Here is a 17664-nt window from a genome sequence, read left to right as displayed (position 1 = left end):
CAACTCCCAATTAAATCATTAACTCTCAGAAGACTGCTTTGAAAAACACTGTCAGGCACTTTGAGTGCAAAGTTTGATGGTAGAGCAAGCTCAAAGAGTTGCCATGAGAAAGTGTGTTGGGTGGCGAAGAGCTGGGCAGCGCCACAAGGAATTAGCATGGCCATGGACAATTAATGGGTGGGCAAATAACCAAACAGTTCCTACAAGCTCTGTGTCCCTCTTCATATGCCATGTCTCCCTATCTATACTCTAATGCAATAGTTGGGGCTTGTAGGTGGCTCAAGCCAAACCTATCATGCCAAGTACTATGTCATCTCTGCTCACAATCCCGTCCATCTAAACAACATTTAATATGTATGAATTGTAATGAACTGTTGATTATGGAATCTGAAGTATGAATGTATATACATTGTTGATGTGATTGATCTATAGGGTTCCTTATGATTATATTTTGTATATCGTTTATTGTACTAATTCTAATGTATTAAGAATGTGATTTTCTTTTTTTCTTTCTAACTGGTATATTGTCATAGATCTATGTTCTTATGTTCTACATTGTAAAGGTTTGTATAAACCAATTGCAATAACAAATAAATAAATAACATTTAAGCATGTGTGCCCCAGAGGCACAGTCACTGTTATGGGCATTGGCTAAAATCTGTGAAATCGTACACTTTGCATAACCAGACACAAGGTGTTCTGCGGAAGCATATCAATCTGAGGCGCGCATGAATGCAACGAAACCCTCACCAAAGTACAGTAATTCTATGTAATAAACTCCTTTACTGAAATCGCTATGATAAACATATGAACAGGTACGAAGATAAAAATGAATGTGCTTTAAGGAGTTAACACATGTAACTTAGTTCCTATCCAAAATTAATGTGCAGAACAGCAGGGTAAATACATGCAAGACGTCATCACCAACTCCTCTTCTTTGCTGCTCCCGAAGGTTGGTGTTATTAAATTCGCCGACTGCCCATTATTTCCTGCTGAGAATTCTGCACCTTCCTCATCCGTATCTGCTAGAAAAGTGCCTGAAAAAGAAAACAAAATCAGGTTTCACAGGATTCTCTCTTTTCTTCGCCTTTTAAAAGGGGTGATATCTTTTCTTGGCATGTTAGCGATTGCAAACATGTTCCTATTTCCACTCAGAGTTCCAATAAATGCAAACGTTCACACGCCGATAAACATAAGTTAGGAGAATTGTTCCCAAAAGGATTCCCCATCTCATTTCTCTTCCTAGAGTAGAATGACTGATTACCTTTTTAGAGGTTCCTATTGATCGTTGTTGTAGACTTGACAGACCACTCAAAAAACACAAGTCTTCCCTTCCAGAATCTGAAGGGAATATATTTGAGCATCTGGGACAGCCCTTGCTCTACCAAAATTCCATTAATCATTCGACCTCTTTTGTATCCCTTTAATTTCATCCGTCATTTTCTACAATATTAGGTCAGGTGGTACCTTGAAACAGGCAACAGGAATACATTATGGACGTCCCCTCCCCTCCCTTCTTTCCCTTATAAAGGTAGATAACAGTACAGACCAGTGGAAGGGTATCGAAAATCATCAGTTCTTGTCAGATCAAGTCACTGAACATTCCTTGACCCCTTAATCAAATTGTTTAAATGGTTGTGGCAACATTTGTTTCCAACTAAAAGAGGTTGCCCAGGAAACACTGCCCTTAGAAGAGCACAAAAGGAAGGCGAGGGTCAGCGGTCCTGGAAGATGGAAGTCCAGAGCCCAGAAGCAGGCAATTGTTTCATGGGTTCAGAGTGGGAGGGGATCAGAGTGGGAGTTGCAGCCTTGTGGGGTTAGATGAAGGGCAAATGCCATGGTGTGTTCGTGTGCGACAGGGCAGGAGGTGAGGAGGACAAGGTGTGGCAGGCTGGTGATATGGTTTAGGGTGAGGTGTGAGATACTGGGCATGTGGGTTCAGTGGGTGAAACCCCCATAGAGCCATAATCCCACCCATTGGAGGCTGTTGCGTGTCAGCCAAAAAAAGCAGTCTTTTGGAGTGGAAGTCTACAATGGTCAGGCTAATCACATAGAACATCCTTGACCACGCTGCAGCTTTTGTAACGGTTGACCGCACCACTTTAAACAGCGTTTTCACTATCAGAGAATGTGGTTCACAAGCACCGTCCTCAACTGTTTTACCTCCTACCTCTCAGATAGATGCCAAGCAGTTCAAATGCAAAACTTCAGGTCAGACCATCATGCAGTCCTCTGCTGAGTCCGAGAAGGCTCAATCCTCTGACCAGTAATCTTCAATCCCTACATGGAGATGCTGATGTCACCTCTGGGTGACCCCAACATCTCACTTCTCCAAAATGCACACGATACTCCAGTGTAACTCAGAGTGAGTTGTTCCCACACCTCAGAGAGTGCCTTCCTACCATGCAAGCATGGATGACAATCACCTACCTGAATCCCAATGCTACAAAACCAGAATTGGTCCTGCTACGGCATCCTGCTAAACAGTAGATATTTCGACATTGGCTAAATTATATTCACATTGATAAATTCACTCAACTGCCCCCAATCACCAAATCACTCAGGTTCACTTCTGACATAGAACTTCCCTTCTGACAACATATTGCCAAATGTACGAGTCCACCTGGTACTCCTCCAGAAGGTAAAACCCTTCTACCGTCAGAGGACTTCAGAACCCTTGGACAATCTCTAGTAATCGCATACCTTGACAGGTGAACTCCATCATCACAAGTGTTTCTGCCACGCACCTAGTCTCCATAAGGACTATTTGACATGCCCATGTTTGCCTGACAACAGGATCAAGGGAATCTGTCCACATCTTCCCAGTTTAAGGGAACTGCACTGGTCATTTATCGAGTAAGGACACTCTTCAATATATCCTGTTTCACACACACAAGGCAACTCCTACTTGAATGTGTGGCAGGACTTCCTAATCTTATCGTCAAAATGTGTCCCCTGTTTAGCTGTTTTACAATATTTTTTAATACGCAAGCAACATTTTAAAGCACTGCATTGGTCCCAACTAGGTCTGCTCTATATACGCAAAAATACAAAGACCAAAAAGAAAGACTCTGCCTTATTTAGGTTACATGTTGTTGCTAGCCTGCAGTCCATCCATCCTCAACAACCATGTGCCCCTGGACATTCCAGTTCTCCAGAATCTCGATTAAGTAATCAATAATTTATCCCCCCAACTTAATCCATCTAATGCCTAGGGTTCCTCATAGATTCAGTTCATTTCTCACTTCTGGCAAAAAGCCTTCTTCAAAATAACATGCAATGTGATATAATCAAATCTGATTACAGATTCCTTTTCTATGACATGGGTGGTTGGGGTGCTTTTAACCTTAATTCAGGCAATATTTCCTGGGCCCCTTCATTACAAGGCCCTTTAAAGGCTCACCATTTGTCACCTACAAAAAGGTCTCACCTAGTCATATGTTGTATCTCTCTCCCTGGATGCCACAGAGGAGCTCCTTTGGTGGCTCAAACACATAAATGCCCTGATGGGCAGGGACATTTCCAGGAATTTGCCTCATCTGATCATAGAGTCAGATGCTTGTCTTCTTGATTGAGAAACCCTGTCATGTTTTCTTTCTAAAGTGGCAAATGGTATGTTAGAGACAAATCTCCACATACACTGTTCACAACTTCCATCTTGTTACTTTGCTCTAAACAGTTTATCCAAATAAAGAGTAAAATGGTGTGGCCGTCTCAAAATGTACAGCACATCCACAATTTGTTTTATAAACCATATTAACCAGCTGGGGAACAAGGTCCAAACAGTTGTAAGAGCTGGCAAAACAATTTTGGCTCTTTTGTCTCAACAGGAATATCGCCATGCAAGCCATCCAGGCCTTTCCAGTGTTGTAACACACAGGAACACTTGCCACCACAAGGACAAGAGTAAGTGGATGGTACACAGGAATATATACACTACCCTCTTCCAGATTCGGGGATCTTTAGAGGTAGGTTTGTTGAACTCCCCACTTAAAACGTCCAAAATTCTTCAGCTGCAGACCAGATCCAGTAGCTCAAGCTCTGGATGCCTTTTTTCCAGGATTATTCTATTAATACAGGTTGAATAATTTACAGGACTCTTCTCTGATTCAGAAAGCAGTCCTGGTCGGTCCTAGTGATGCTCTTTTGGCCATGTCAAGTGTGGTATCAAGCCTTCAGGAGTGATCTGTAGAGTTCCACAGACTGGTTCCTCACCATCCTCTTATCACATACCCAACAGTTAATACCCTCAGCCTTATTGTTCAAGAGCAAATGACATTGGTGGTACAGATGAGTTCTGGTTCTCCAACTCAAGTGGTGTATATCTTGGTTCAGCTTTTTTTTAAAAAGGCAAAGCTTGTCATTCCATGAATGGTTAATATTCAGTGATCTCCACCATTCACAACTGAATTGGTGTTTATCTAGCCGGGAAACACTTTTTGGTTAGGAGAGGTTTAAGAACTACCAATATCAACAACCAACCCAACCTAAATATTCTTCCGTTTGGGATGGTAACTTAGTATAAAGTAATATCTTCTTCTCATTATCATCTACTACGCATCTTACTTTCAATGTGTTGCCTGCCAAATTGGCTTGAATTCTCTGATTAATTTCTTGCATAAGATCCACCTAATGTTAATGTTTGAATTGCAACAACAGGATTTGTATGCCACAGGCAATTACTTTTTTCATTTATTAATGTTCCAAAACAATACCCTTCTAGTCTCTTATTTACTACAAAAGCCTTATACGCTTGTTTCTTCTACCACCAATGTCAGCTGGGCTACGTTAATTCTCAGTACTGCAGGCATTGCCATTTCCTCTTTTGGTGCTCATTCAGACAGGAGGGCTGTAACCTCTAAATCACTTTTCCTTGACTAAAACAACCAAATTAACCTATTAAAACCTTACCTTAAACTAACTAACTAACCGTCATTGATTGCTACAGGGTCTACTAGTAGGAAAAACATCATGGCCAACAGGAGAAGACATTTTCAATTACTTTTTAATGATCACATTGCAGGCTTTCAGAGGGAATTTACTGAAATAGTGAGAACCCACAGCTCTTCATTTGTTTTGATGGAAGAAACTGGGCCCTGCATCTCACATAAATACCTCTGCAGCAATCTGTCTTGCAGTAAAGTGGACTCTCCAGGGGAAGCACGGGCATATGTACTTCAAAGGCTTGATTGCAGAAACTCAAACATAAATGGAGACATTCAAAATGTAGGGATCCAATAGATAAACTAAAACAAAGTCTATTTAATTTTACATGGGGCTTCCCCACCAACAATCTCTCAAGGCTCTTGGGCACAATTGGGCTTGCATGGCTGAAGACTGTGCTTCTAGTAAGCATCTCCCTGTGGCCAAGGGAATATAAGCATCTCATAAGTTGACCAAACATTCCTACTGTAGCAGAACATTCTCTTAGCAAGGTTTCCAACTTCTCCCATAGGTAAATCGGATTAGGTGGATTTCTGGGTGCCAGGCCAGCTATGGGGATACTACCCTGTTGTAGGGTTCTCCTCCTACTACCCTAGGCCATCTTACTCTTCTCACTGGACCGATGTTCACTTGTTTTTGAAGCCTCTACCATGCTACTTTAAGCTTCTACCAGCTCACATCCTCACTATTCTGCCACAACCTCATTCCTCCAACCACATCCCTTAGACAAGTTCACTGGTGTTGATGTACTGTCTCTCTATGACTGGCCCTTTGTCTCCATGAAACTTTCCACTGTTGGCTTGTTCTTCTCCTGTTACCACCCCCCTTCATGATAGTTTACTCCAACCACACTACTTTCTACTGCTATTTGATATGTACTTCTCACTACTCCTTACCAACATCTTCCTCCAAACTCTGAACTCCCCCCTCCTTCATACTCTTCTTGTGCATGAACTCCAATACTCCCTTGTCCTAGTTAATTTTCTCCTCCTGTGGACTGTGGAGTATTCCCATCACCTTGATGTTCTCCTCATCCAACCTTCAGTGTCCTCTCTGCTCCTCTTTGGTGTTTTCCTCTTCCAATCTAATCGTCCTTCTCCCTTCCCATTGCCTTGACTACCTCCACAACACGTCCTCATTCTCTGCCAGCACCACTCTCTGCTCCACCACCTACTGTCCTTATCTCTCTCTGTACCACCTACCTGTTCCTGGCACTCTCTCTGCATTGCCCCCTCCTGTAGCAGTTCTCTCTGAACTTCCTCCTTCACATTCAGGTTTCTCTTCAACTCGTCCTCCAGCACATTTAGATCTCTCCTCATCTGGATTCACTATGTCACACACACAGGCAACACTCTCTGACATGCACAGCCACTCAAATACATACCCAGACATGCTATATACAACACTTGCAGACCAAAAAACACACATGCATACACACTCAGACACACCGTATGCACCACTCTCAGATGCACAAACATGCATGCATATACATCCACTTACCTGTGATGCCCTTCCTGGTGCTTCTACCCCTGCTGGTGCTTGAGCACAGCAGGACCACAGGTGTGAGCCAGACATGGAGGCCAGTCCTTCCAGTACTCTGCCATTTTAATGTCACCACACATGTGTGCCGGCCTGGATCTCTGGTTCTGCGAATGTGTGGTGCTGCCAGCAATCTCTAGTCGTTATCGCAACCATACCAAAAAATGTGCATCCTCGTTCCCAGCTGTGCAGAGGTATTCTAACCCCCATCAGATATGGCTGAGAGTATCTTAATATACTCAGCCAGTTCCTGAATCCTTCAACATCCTGAATACTCTCTCCCTCATGCCCTTTAACTGTAAATTTGCTTACAGTCCTTAGCCTTGCATTCTCTCGTCTTTTGGTTCCCTGTTGCTTGTCCAGTCCTCAGTTCAGCATTGCTCCTTGTTTCTCCTTGTGCTCTTCCAGTATTCCCTGCCTATCCTGCCTGCTAGTATTTCCATTCTGCCTTCCTGACCTCATACTACCATACCTTAGTTTTCATTGTTCCTTTCCCTCTGTGCAGTTTCCAGGTTCAGTTCCTTTACATTTGTTGCCTGTTCCTTTCCATTCAGTTACCTGTTCGCTGCTTTTACCTTCCATTCATCCTTTAGTGCCATCCGTTATTCATCTGTATCAGCTCTGGCTGCAGCAATATTATCAGACTGATTCCCATGCCAGTATCTGCACTGACCTTGCATCACATAAATCAGGAGAAGCAACTTCGTTGTGTGAGGAGTCAATCTGGTATCACCAGGCACATACCTCATTGGGGCTGCTGACCTGACTTCCAGTGATGCCAGCAACTCTTCAAAGCCTCACCTAGATGTACAATGATGCACCAAAGACAATGTACAGGTACACAGGCTAAAATTGACACCAATGTTGACACACTACAACAAACCGGTACAAACACCCACACTCCCAAGATACTTCCCAGGGCTGTTATAGGGATATGTCGTATTATTTAGCGTGTTTTGGGAGCGCAGCACCACTGCATAGGATCAATGTATTACTATAATGTGGTACAGCAAGTCATGTGTTGCCAGTGTAACATATGGACATGTAAATGAAGACAGGTTACACATTGTAAAAACACATCATTTGTTCTCAATAATTAGTTTACAAGCACACCATTTTTTTCTTTTCTCAGCTGAAATGCCTCTATGGCAGGAGACACATTAGATACGTAATTAATTAATGTAATTAACAAATATTAACACGATTCTAACTTCTTGATATTATAATGAATTCTCCATGTACAAAATGAGGCTTGCTGAGATTCATTTTAAACGGGTGTGCAGATTTTTTTTTCTTCTCTCTTTGCTCTGTCCACGGTCTTTGCAGGAAGCAAAAATTCGAATAGCAGGAAATCAGTTGATACAGTTTCTTACTGTAAAAGTGAGCTATTGTTTGAAGAAGGAGGGTATGACATGATGGACTTTGATTGTGTCTATGTCACTTTAGGGGCTGTAACAGAGGTTTCTTGGAGTATCTCGGGGAGGGAGAAAGGGCGTGGACATTTTGCAGAGCTTCAGTGAAGACTTGGCTGGAGTTGCTGTAGGGTCGCCTGGCTGGACTGCTGGAAAGCGTTGTTCCAGTGCACTGATGACCTTCGGAGACTGGAGTGTCCAATCAATTAGCACCGGCTTGAGAACAAATGATTGCAGATTGGAACTGCATGTTCTCGCTGGGTGCTTTAAAAAGAAGACCCCGAGCCACTTATCGGAGACGACCAGCCAGGAGATCGTGTGTGGGAGAGCTACAAATAGCTGGTAAATATATACGAATGGAGTGAGTTTGCTGTGACGGACAAATGATTTATTATCAGGCAGGCAGTGTAGCGATAGTCACTATTGGGGAGTCACCGTGTTTAAATGCCACATTCTAATGTTGCCATCTAAACGCAAGTCAATTTTGATTGTTGCAAAGAACTTAATGAAATGCCTTGTATTTTTGCAATTGTTTCTCTTCTGTTTATTCTAGAAAAGACTGCCTCGCAAAGCTGGTAATGTATGATTTTGAAATGAAACTGGTATAAATCACAACCTGTGTAAAGTTTTTCTTGCTTCTGTCTTTCTCTGGTGCATTTAGCCCATATCACATAATAAAAGAGGAGGTTATTAGGTAATATATGTGCCAAACTGCCTATGTAGATAAATGAATGTTATGAGCAATTATAAATAGCTGTGTGCATGGTTCCACTCAGTGTATATGTATGTGTGTGTCTTCTGAGTTGAACATAACACAATAGTCTGCTGGACGTACATGAGTCAGCAGAGAGAGAGGCCTCTGGAAATATAACCTCACTAATGTAAATACATTAGTGATAATACCACATGTTATTGTTAATACTCCATGGAAACATAATCTCACTAATGTAAATAAATTAGTGATAATACCACATGTTATTGTGAATACTTTATGGAAGCATAGCTCACTGGTATAGATAAATCAGTGATAACAGCCATAAGTGGCACTCCATATGAAAATGTGGTGTTATTGAATAATGTAGAAGCCTGAGGCATCTAGAGATCACAAGAACAGTCTAAACAAAAGAAAGGGGTTTTGTATGTTGGGGCCACAAATAAAACAAAAAAATTATGCTCACCACTATACCACAACGAAATATATACCAACCAAATGTATCTGTGTACTGAAATAATGCATAGCCACTATACCACTATAATACCAAACCCAATCTAAATACAAGGAGTAGTTATTACTAAACTATTTTTGTTTTTGGTGGTAAGAAAATACCGCTAGGTCCCAAATCTACACAAAATACCCAACATATTTATGGTGCGTTGCAGGCCGGGAAAGTGATCATAGAGCACCTACTGGGCGTGGCAAGGGTGTCTCACACCGCCATCTGTACATTAAAGGGAACCCATTTCATAATAGCAGTGTGTCACTAAAAACGAACTTCAGAATGTCTCAAAGGGAAGCCACATTCTCAGACATAGTGCAATATTTAGAGGCAAAATTATTTGCACATGGGACGTGGTCATCGAATAGTACCTCAGAATCGCATGACCGCATTCATGGTGAGGTGCAGAAAGAAAAACTAGACAATATTTTTGCAGAAGGCAGTATAATTCAGGTCTGCCTTCTAAGGTTATTAAATGCAGCCGATAAAAATGCAGAGAAAGACTGTTTGATACGGCTGTGCGCCAAGATCTGGTTTATTTTGAATATGTCCCTGCGAATGCAGGAAAATGATACCCAGCTAATTAACAGGTTAAAGACTGACTTAGATGGGGCAAGTAAGAAAGAGTACATGTTAAGAGCGGAATTGGATGCATGTCAAAAAGATATGCAGTTAAAATGCAGAGATTTTGATGTTCAATTGTCCAAAAGCAATAAACAGTTTGAAGACAGTGAGCAAGAATTGGTACACTTAAAAGCATTGGTGGACCACATTAGACAAGATAAAGATGAGATGGTTTCAGAAATGCAAGTTTTACAAAAAGAACAATTTGAAAAAGAAAGTGACCTTCAAAATGCAGAACAAGAATTGGTTAAAATACTTCAAGAAAGAGACAAGAGAAATAAAGAATGTAATGAATGCCAAATGCAAATGTGTGACATGCAGGAGGTAATTAATAAAATGAGTGATGAAAACAACTATTTGCAAAACGAAGCAGACAGGCTCCTTAAAAAGTGTAAGGACTTGGAACAGCAAAAGTGCATTCCCAGGTCCCAGGAGAGGCGGCAGGGCACCACATTCAATGGAGTTGAGGTGAATTCTATTTCTACCCGAAGAGCTAGTGCCCCAATGAATGGGCCGGTGACTGAACTTGGCTGCAGTGCACTTGGGGGATTTGATACTCCCATTGGGGGCCGCCACCAATCCCATACACCTGGAACCAGGGTTGAGTCACCAAGTAGTGCAATTCCATGCATTGCAACAAGTAGCCCCATAAAGATAATGAAATACATTAATGCCCTGATCAAACCATTTAAAAAGGGAGGGGAATGCTGCATTGAGGATCACTTAGAAGCGGTTCATGACATTTGTAAAGCCCTCCAGATACCTAAGGAACAGTACAGGCAGTATTTTCATTTAACTTTAGATGTTCCCACGGCCAGTATCATAAGAGGATTGAATGAACAGCAGAATATGACATGGGCAGAGTTTGAAAAAGAGATTAGGTGTCATTTTTCTCCTTTCCAGTCATTGCAGCAGGCAAAGAAAGTCGCTTACACAATCACTGCTGGGCCTAATACATCCCCTCGCCAGTTTTTACAAGACTTAAAAAGAGCATTTTCTCGCTTGGATGTATCTTTTGACCCCAATTCCAAGGAGTTTAAAACTGCCTACTTCTATGGGCTACAGAAAGACATCATATCCCAATTGGTCTGTGAATTTGACCATGACAAGTCCCTGGAATGGATTGTACACCAAAGCACAAAACTATATGAGGTACTCTATTGTCAGGGTAGAGAAAGTGATAAAATGAAAGATACTAGACCTAAATCTAAAGAACCCTCAGCAACAGTGATGGAAATCAGGTCAGCCAAAATGTCCCTTGAGTCTGCTGAAAGTCCAAGTAAAAATAATTTGGCACCTGAACAGAGGGGTAATCAACAAAGGTCATCACATCCTGCACCAATGTTTCAATCACATGTTCCTAGTAATAGGGAGAGCTACATCAGCCTCAGGTACTTATGAGATAGGCCCCGGGCAGGCTATCGACGTGATATGTCAGGTATGAACGATAACCAGAGACAAAATCAGCATCAAAGAAATGATGGTCCTTATCAGACATTGGGGACACAAAGCAGATTTGATCCCAACATCATGATATATGGTAATCAGGATAGACCCCGATGTGGATCGATTTGCTGATAATGGGAATAAACATAGGGGCCAGTACCCACAACCTGAGAGATAGGACATGAGGCAGAACATGAACTACACTCCACGTCAGTACAATGATTCCCCACCAGGGGACTACAACCAAAGGATAGGCGCACCCTGCTCCCCTACACAAATGTATCACGAGTTCAGGAACCAGCCCAATAGAAATCACTCACCTGAGAGGTATCAGAATAGATCCAATCAGGGGGAAAACAACCAATATCGATCTAGGCCACACAGAGAGGATTCTAGAGAGATGGAAAGGTTCCAGTGCCTCGAGGCTCAAGTGAACATGTTAGCTGAGCAAATAGGAAAGCTCTGTACAGCACAACAACAGTCATCAAAGGAGGGGGCAGAAGGCCATAGCAATGACCGGGGGGCTTCTGAAAAGTGACTAAGTACTTATGATACCTGCAGTGCCAAAAAGACAGTTTGTTCTGATGTAATTTTGCATAATGACTCTGAGATGCCTAATGATTTAAAAGTGAAAATACCAGTAAATGAACATGTAACAAAAAATGCAACTACTTCTAAAAGAGAGGTACGGTTTAACCTAGAACTAAATCAAACATTGGAGATTTGTACAAATGAAATAGGAAAACCTGAAGATCCAAAATAACAAAGAGACAGATTTAAGAAAAATGACTCATGCATGGGGAATACCAGTGAACCGGGAGTAAGTGGCAATACTATAACTCCTTCCCTGGGCAATCAAAACAATGACCAAACAGGCAGGAAAAATAAATGCTCAAAAGGAGGGTACAGGTCAATCACCTGAAGAATTCTTTGAACCACGTATTTTTGAAGAGGTTAAAAGGGCTGGTACCATACTGAATAATCACAAATGCACAGAATTAGACAATGACAAATTGCCAAGTGATGTTGTTACACATGTTCAGTTGGAGGGTTGTAGTGTGACCTCTGATGATACATGGATGGATGGGCGAACAGTGGCTACACTCCAAAAACTTCTGAACATGGAGAAATGAATAAAGTCTCTCACACAGGAATGGGCAAAAAGGATGGAAAAATAGGAATGGGCAAAAAGGAGGGAAAAATGACTTTCCATTTACCAATGTGCTTATCCAAAAGTGAAAAGGCCTGAGAAAGGTGAGCCCTGAAATCAGTAAGAATTTGCATTTCTTATGTGTGTTAGAGGAAATTGAAGACAGGTATTATGTAGAAGAAAAATGCCATACGTTTTCAATGATTGACACTGGCGGACAGGCCACAATTATGTCTAAAGAATTAGTAAAGAGTATCAATGAAGAGAGATCCCTGCAGAATCAGATCACAGTGAAGGAAAATCAAGGTCCATAATTTTAAAGGAGAGGAGGTGCCTATTATAGGTGTCACCGAGGTTGACATAAAGATAGGTAAACACAGAATGAAACAGGAGGTATTGGTCACATCCATTTGTGAAATACCATTTCTGATGGGAACGGATTGCCTAAAAAGATTGTCTCCTCTAATAAATGGGGTGAATGGAGTACTATGGTCCTTAACTAAAAAACCATTCAGACCTAAGAAACTAAAATCACAAAACAGCAATATAAATGAATGTCACACCTTTGCAAAAACAAATGATGCAGTGGAGGTGTATCTCCAGAATAGTTGCATACCTAGCGTCACTGTTATATTAATGTGTCAAGACAAAATGCAGAGTGAAAATGAAAAATTACCTGTACAAATATACTTAGAACCAAGGAAAGAATGGCAAACTGCCATAGATGAGCACACCTTATGTTTTTATTTAAAAGAGAAGACGTGCAAACAGAATACTGCTCCTAGAGCAGGTTCAGAAAAACACATTACCACTCTCGCTGAAATACACATGGAAGATGAGCAACCATAGGTACATGTTGGGATAAATGACTATTCTAAAACAATAAAAGCCACTTTAGCGCTTGAACAGGAAAGGAGCTTCATTAATGAGAAATTGTTGCAAAACATAATGGAAAGGGAGGAGATCCCGAAATTTAGGATTAAAAACCAGTATGTCTCTGGTTTGGACGGTCCAGACTTTGAAAACCGAATTGCAGGTAGATGCATGCTGAAAATTAGCATTGGACAAAAAACAGTTTACCATAATGTTTGGATAGTGAGTGGAACACAAAATGACTTTTACATGGGCAATGACATCATGCACAGAATGTGTATGGTGTTAGATTTCCTTAATCAAAAGATATGGTCACGCATAGGTGGGCCGGCACCTGAATTTGAAGACAAAAGAAGGGCTTATCTTTGCGCAGATGGTCCCTTATGCAATTGAATTACAAATGAGGAAAGATACTATTATCCACAAAGCAGTTTGCAATAACACTGAAATGCAAAAATGGACAGCAGATGAAAGATTCCGATGCATTTGTGTGTCTGAATGAATCCATAAAACAGCAAGGCCTGGATTATGAATACATTCCATTGGTAGATGTGGGTGAAGGGTCTGTAAAAATGATGGTGAAAAATAAAGGTTGTCAGGATATTCATTTAGAGGAAAACTCCGCAGTAGGAATGGCCATACAAAAATCACATTAGACAGCAGATCTAAATAACATGGTGATTAGAAATATCCCTGAAAAGTATGTAGATGCTAAGGGTGAATTGCCAGAATACCTGGACTCTCAGCCCAAAAGGATATTTTAAATTAATTCTGTGTACCCTTATGATTCAAGCGAGACAGTGTGCTGTCATCAAGAGGATTGCATAACATTTAACTTAAATAAAAATGAAATAGAAAATCAGCCCATTGAAGTGGAAGCTGATATGCCAAAACATTTAAAAGTGGCAGCTTTAGAAAGAGACACAGCCACACAATTAGAGGAAAGCGCCGAGATTCCCATGCCAGAACATTTTCCAGAATTCTCCAAAATGGTAGAGGAGCAGATTTTATCAGCGGATGCATGTGACAACGATGAGGATATAAATGAACTGAGGAAGATATTTATGGAGTTTATAGATGTATTTGCAAAAGATGCTTCTGATTGCGGTCTAACTGATTTACATGTGGCCACGCTACGGGAAGGGTGTAACAGAAGTCCAATATTTGTGCGCCAGCATAGACTACCATTGGCGTGTTTAGAGTCATTGGCAGAGATTATTAAAAATTTGGAGTCTCGCGGAATCATCAGGCCCATTCATAGCGCATCCAATACACCTATTTTAGGTGTGTCAAAGACAAATGGTCAATGACGACTGTGTGCAGATTTGAGCAAGATAAATAAAAGAGTGCCAGTATCCAGATGGCCACTGCCATTCATTGATCAGGGATTAGCTCAGATACATGGTTCAAAAGTATTTACCACATTAGATCTCACCTCTGGATATTGGTGCGTGCCATTGGCAGAGGAGATATAGAATTTATTTTCCTTTTCATTTGATAAGACTCAATACGCATGGGTTAGAACTCCATTAGGGCACGTCAATAGTGGGAGTGAATTTGGCATTTTTTTGAGAAAAGCAATGCCTGATGCAGCAGAAAGAGGAACCATAGTTTATGTGGATGATGTGCTGATAAAAAATGAAAGCTTGAAAAGCCATTTTGATGAAATAAGAAAGGTGCTTGGCCAATTGCAGAAAGCACAATGGTGCAAGAAAAAAGTGAACTTTCTAGGCCATGAAGTGACTGAACATGGAATAAATCCACAAAAGAAAAAAATAGAGGCTATTTTTTTTAATTTATTTTTTATTTGATTTAGTTGCATAACAACTTTTCAAATATTTTATCACCATTTACACAATCATTTAGAAATTTCCTACATCACAAAAGTTTTCCTAATACAACAATAACAAATGTATCCAAATTACATAAAAAAAGAGAACACTAAAAACATATTACAACTAACAGATTTAGATCTATTCCGGCTCCTTTAACCAGAAGGAATATTCTAACCATTCCCCCTATCATGAAATTCCATACAGGCATCCTAAAAAGATCTGACATCTTACTTCACTGTGGACCCTGTGACTTATGAACCTATGGAATCGCTATTTCTGTCTAACCCTCAGTGACTTCAACTTTCGGAAGAATCAGTCTGAAGAATTGTACCACTGCCATTTGGACACGTTCTCTTGGAGAAGAGAATATTGTTTGCCATCTACACACACTTGAAGTATAATTGTGAAATGTGAGAATGTTAAGGAAACATCTGTTACGGGCCTCCCTTAGAGCCGGACAATCAATCAGTAGATGCTGACGGGTTTCAATTTGCGATGTGTGTAAACAATATCTACAGTAATTCTGCGCTGCAGTGATGACTTTGCGCCTGGCCAGCACCTCACGCGTGCCCCACAAATTAAGTCTAAACCTTAGGAACTCTGACCTGGTCTCAGGCGATGGAAATTTTGCCAGGTACGAGGCCATTCTCCCATAAGGTTTTATACCATAAGACCAGACATTAAAGTCTTTGTAGAGATTGCAGGTGGCAAGCGTCCCTGCCCAGTCCGCATAATATATCTTTCTTTTAGCGCGGTCCGTATTCAGCAGTAACAGCTGAAGTGATACCTCTGCCCTGGCCATACATTTTAAGATGCAATTAAGCCACTCTCCTGAGAATTTAATTCTTGATTTCAACAAGGCAAAGGCTAAAACTTCTAAGATGGTACTCGTGTTTACCCCCAATATGCACTTTTGCAGTAGCGCACATTGTCTCCAACTTGCCTGGGCGTGGAGGGACAACAGGCCTAGCCCGTACCGGATCAATGCAATCGGAACTGCCTTAGGTACTGTTAAGATCTCTTTCCAATATTTGGATTCAAGAGCGTCCCATGGGTGAGATTTGTTTAACACCATTCCCTCCACCCCATACAGCAAAATCGGGGACACTTTCATTTTATAAAAGTCAAGTGCGTGTTTTAATGTGAATTTCCCATATTTTTTAATTATTATTTGCGTCTGTGAGGTCAGCTATGATAGCTTCCTCAGAGACCTTGCGCAAATAGAGGCTATACAAAAACTAAAAGACCCTACAAATGTGAAAGGGGTAAAAAGTTTATTAGGAATGACAGGCTATAACAGAAAGTTCATTGAAAATTATGCTGAAATCACTCAACCATTGACTAAACTGCTTAAACTGAATACACCCTGGAATGGGAAAAAGAGCAGTCTGAGGCAGTGGCTAAATTAAAGGAATGTCTTGTAAAGGCACCATGTTTAGCATATCCCATAAAGGACAGGGATTTCTTTATAGAAATAGGTTTCTCTGAACATTGTATGTCAGCAGTGTTATCACAAAAACATGATTTGAATCACAAAACCATTGCCTATGCAAGTATGGCATTTTCCCAAGTTGAAATTATATTCAATGAATGTGAAAAGGCCCTATTAACCACTGTGTGGGCGCTACAACATTTCCGCCCCATTGTTCAGGGAGAAAAGGTGATTATTGAGACAAATCATCAACCTTTGCAGTTTTTAGAGAGTAAAAGAATTAGGTAAGGTAATCTAGCACAGTCCAGAATCACTTCATGGATGCTGGCATTACAGGGTTTTCCTGTAGAAGTGAGATATAGCCAAAATAAAAAAAGCCCAATTGCTCAAGGTTTAGCAGATTTACATGACTGTGCAGCTGAACAAATATCAAACGAAATGGAAGTGGAACCTAATTTACAGGAATATGAACAATCACCACACAAAGCTTTTGATGAAGACATGCAAGGACTTGCAAACTGTATATGTTGATGGTTGTGCTTTTCACATTGAAAATGACAGTAATAAACAATTAGTATCAGGAATAGGAAATGTCTGGTTGAAATGTGAAGGCGTCCTTATTATAGGGATGAGAATTGCAGCTATGAGTAGTCAAGTGGCGGTGTTGGCAGCCATTTATAAAGCAATTGCTACTGCGGTTGATAGTAAATTCAGTGAAATTGTCCTGGTGTCTGATTCTGACTATGCACGAAATAGCTTTGTGGAATATGTAGATGGCTGGAAAGCGAGAGGCATGATTAAATACAACAAAAAGCCACTTAAACATGGAAACATGATACAAGCCATAGACAGATTAGTGTCAGAGAATGACTTAAAATTATACTGGAGGAAAATTCGTGGGCATTTAAAAACTCCAGGAGAGGATAAGGAGGGGAATGATAAGGCAGATCACCTGGCTAAAATTGGGGCCGTGATGGGAGAATTGCTACCTATGAACATTTACTTGGTGAATTACAAATTGATGCAGTAAAACGTTCTAAAGCACCAAAGGGGGTAGATGAACCAGTAGCACAATGGAGTTATGTTACACCAGACCAAGATCTGATTGAGGCACAAAAGGATGATCTAATTTTGGGAATATATTATAATCCTTTGATAGATCCTGAACAAAACCCTTTAACAGAAAATGATT

At 40.9% G+C, this 17664-nt stretch overlaps 1 long non-coding RNA gene across 1 annotated transcript in view; it reads right to left on the bottom strand.

Moving 5' to 3' along the window:
- Positions 1 to 785: 785 nt before the first annotated feature.
- LOC138521815 (uncharacterized) overlaps positions 786 to 17664 on the bottom strand; it is a 109715-nt gene continuing 92836 nt past the window's right edge. The window contains exon 3 of the long non-coding RNA XR_011283132.1: positions 786 to 1037. This is a non-coding gene — a long non-coding RNA (uncharacterized lncRNA). The remainder of the gene's footprint in view (positions 1038 to 17664) is intronic.

The sequence above is a fragment of the Ambystoma mexicanum genome, chromosome 1q (assembly GCF_040938575.1).
Source record: "Ambystoma mexicanum isolate Mex_15411 chromosome 1q, UKY_AmexF1_1, whole genome shotgun sequence".
Classification (NCBI taxonomy): domain Eukaryota; kingdom Metazoa; phylum Chordata; class Amphibia; order Caudata; family Ambystomatidae; genus Ambystoma; species Ambystoma mexicanum.
The sequence above is the reverse complement of the archived record's forward strand: the minus strand, read 5'-3'. Positions and strand labels throughout refer to the sequence as shown.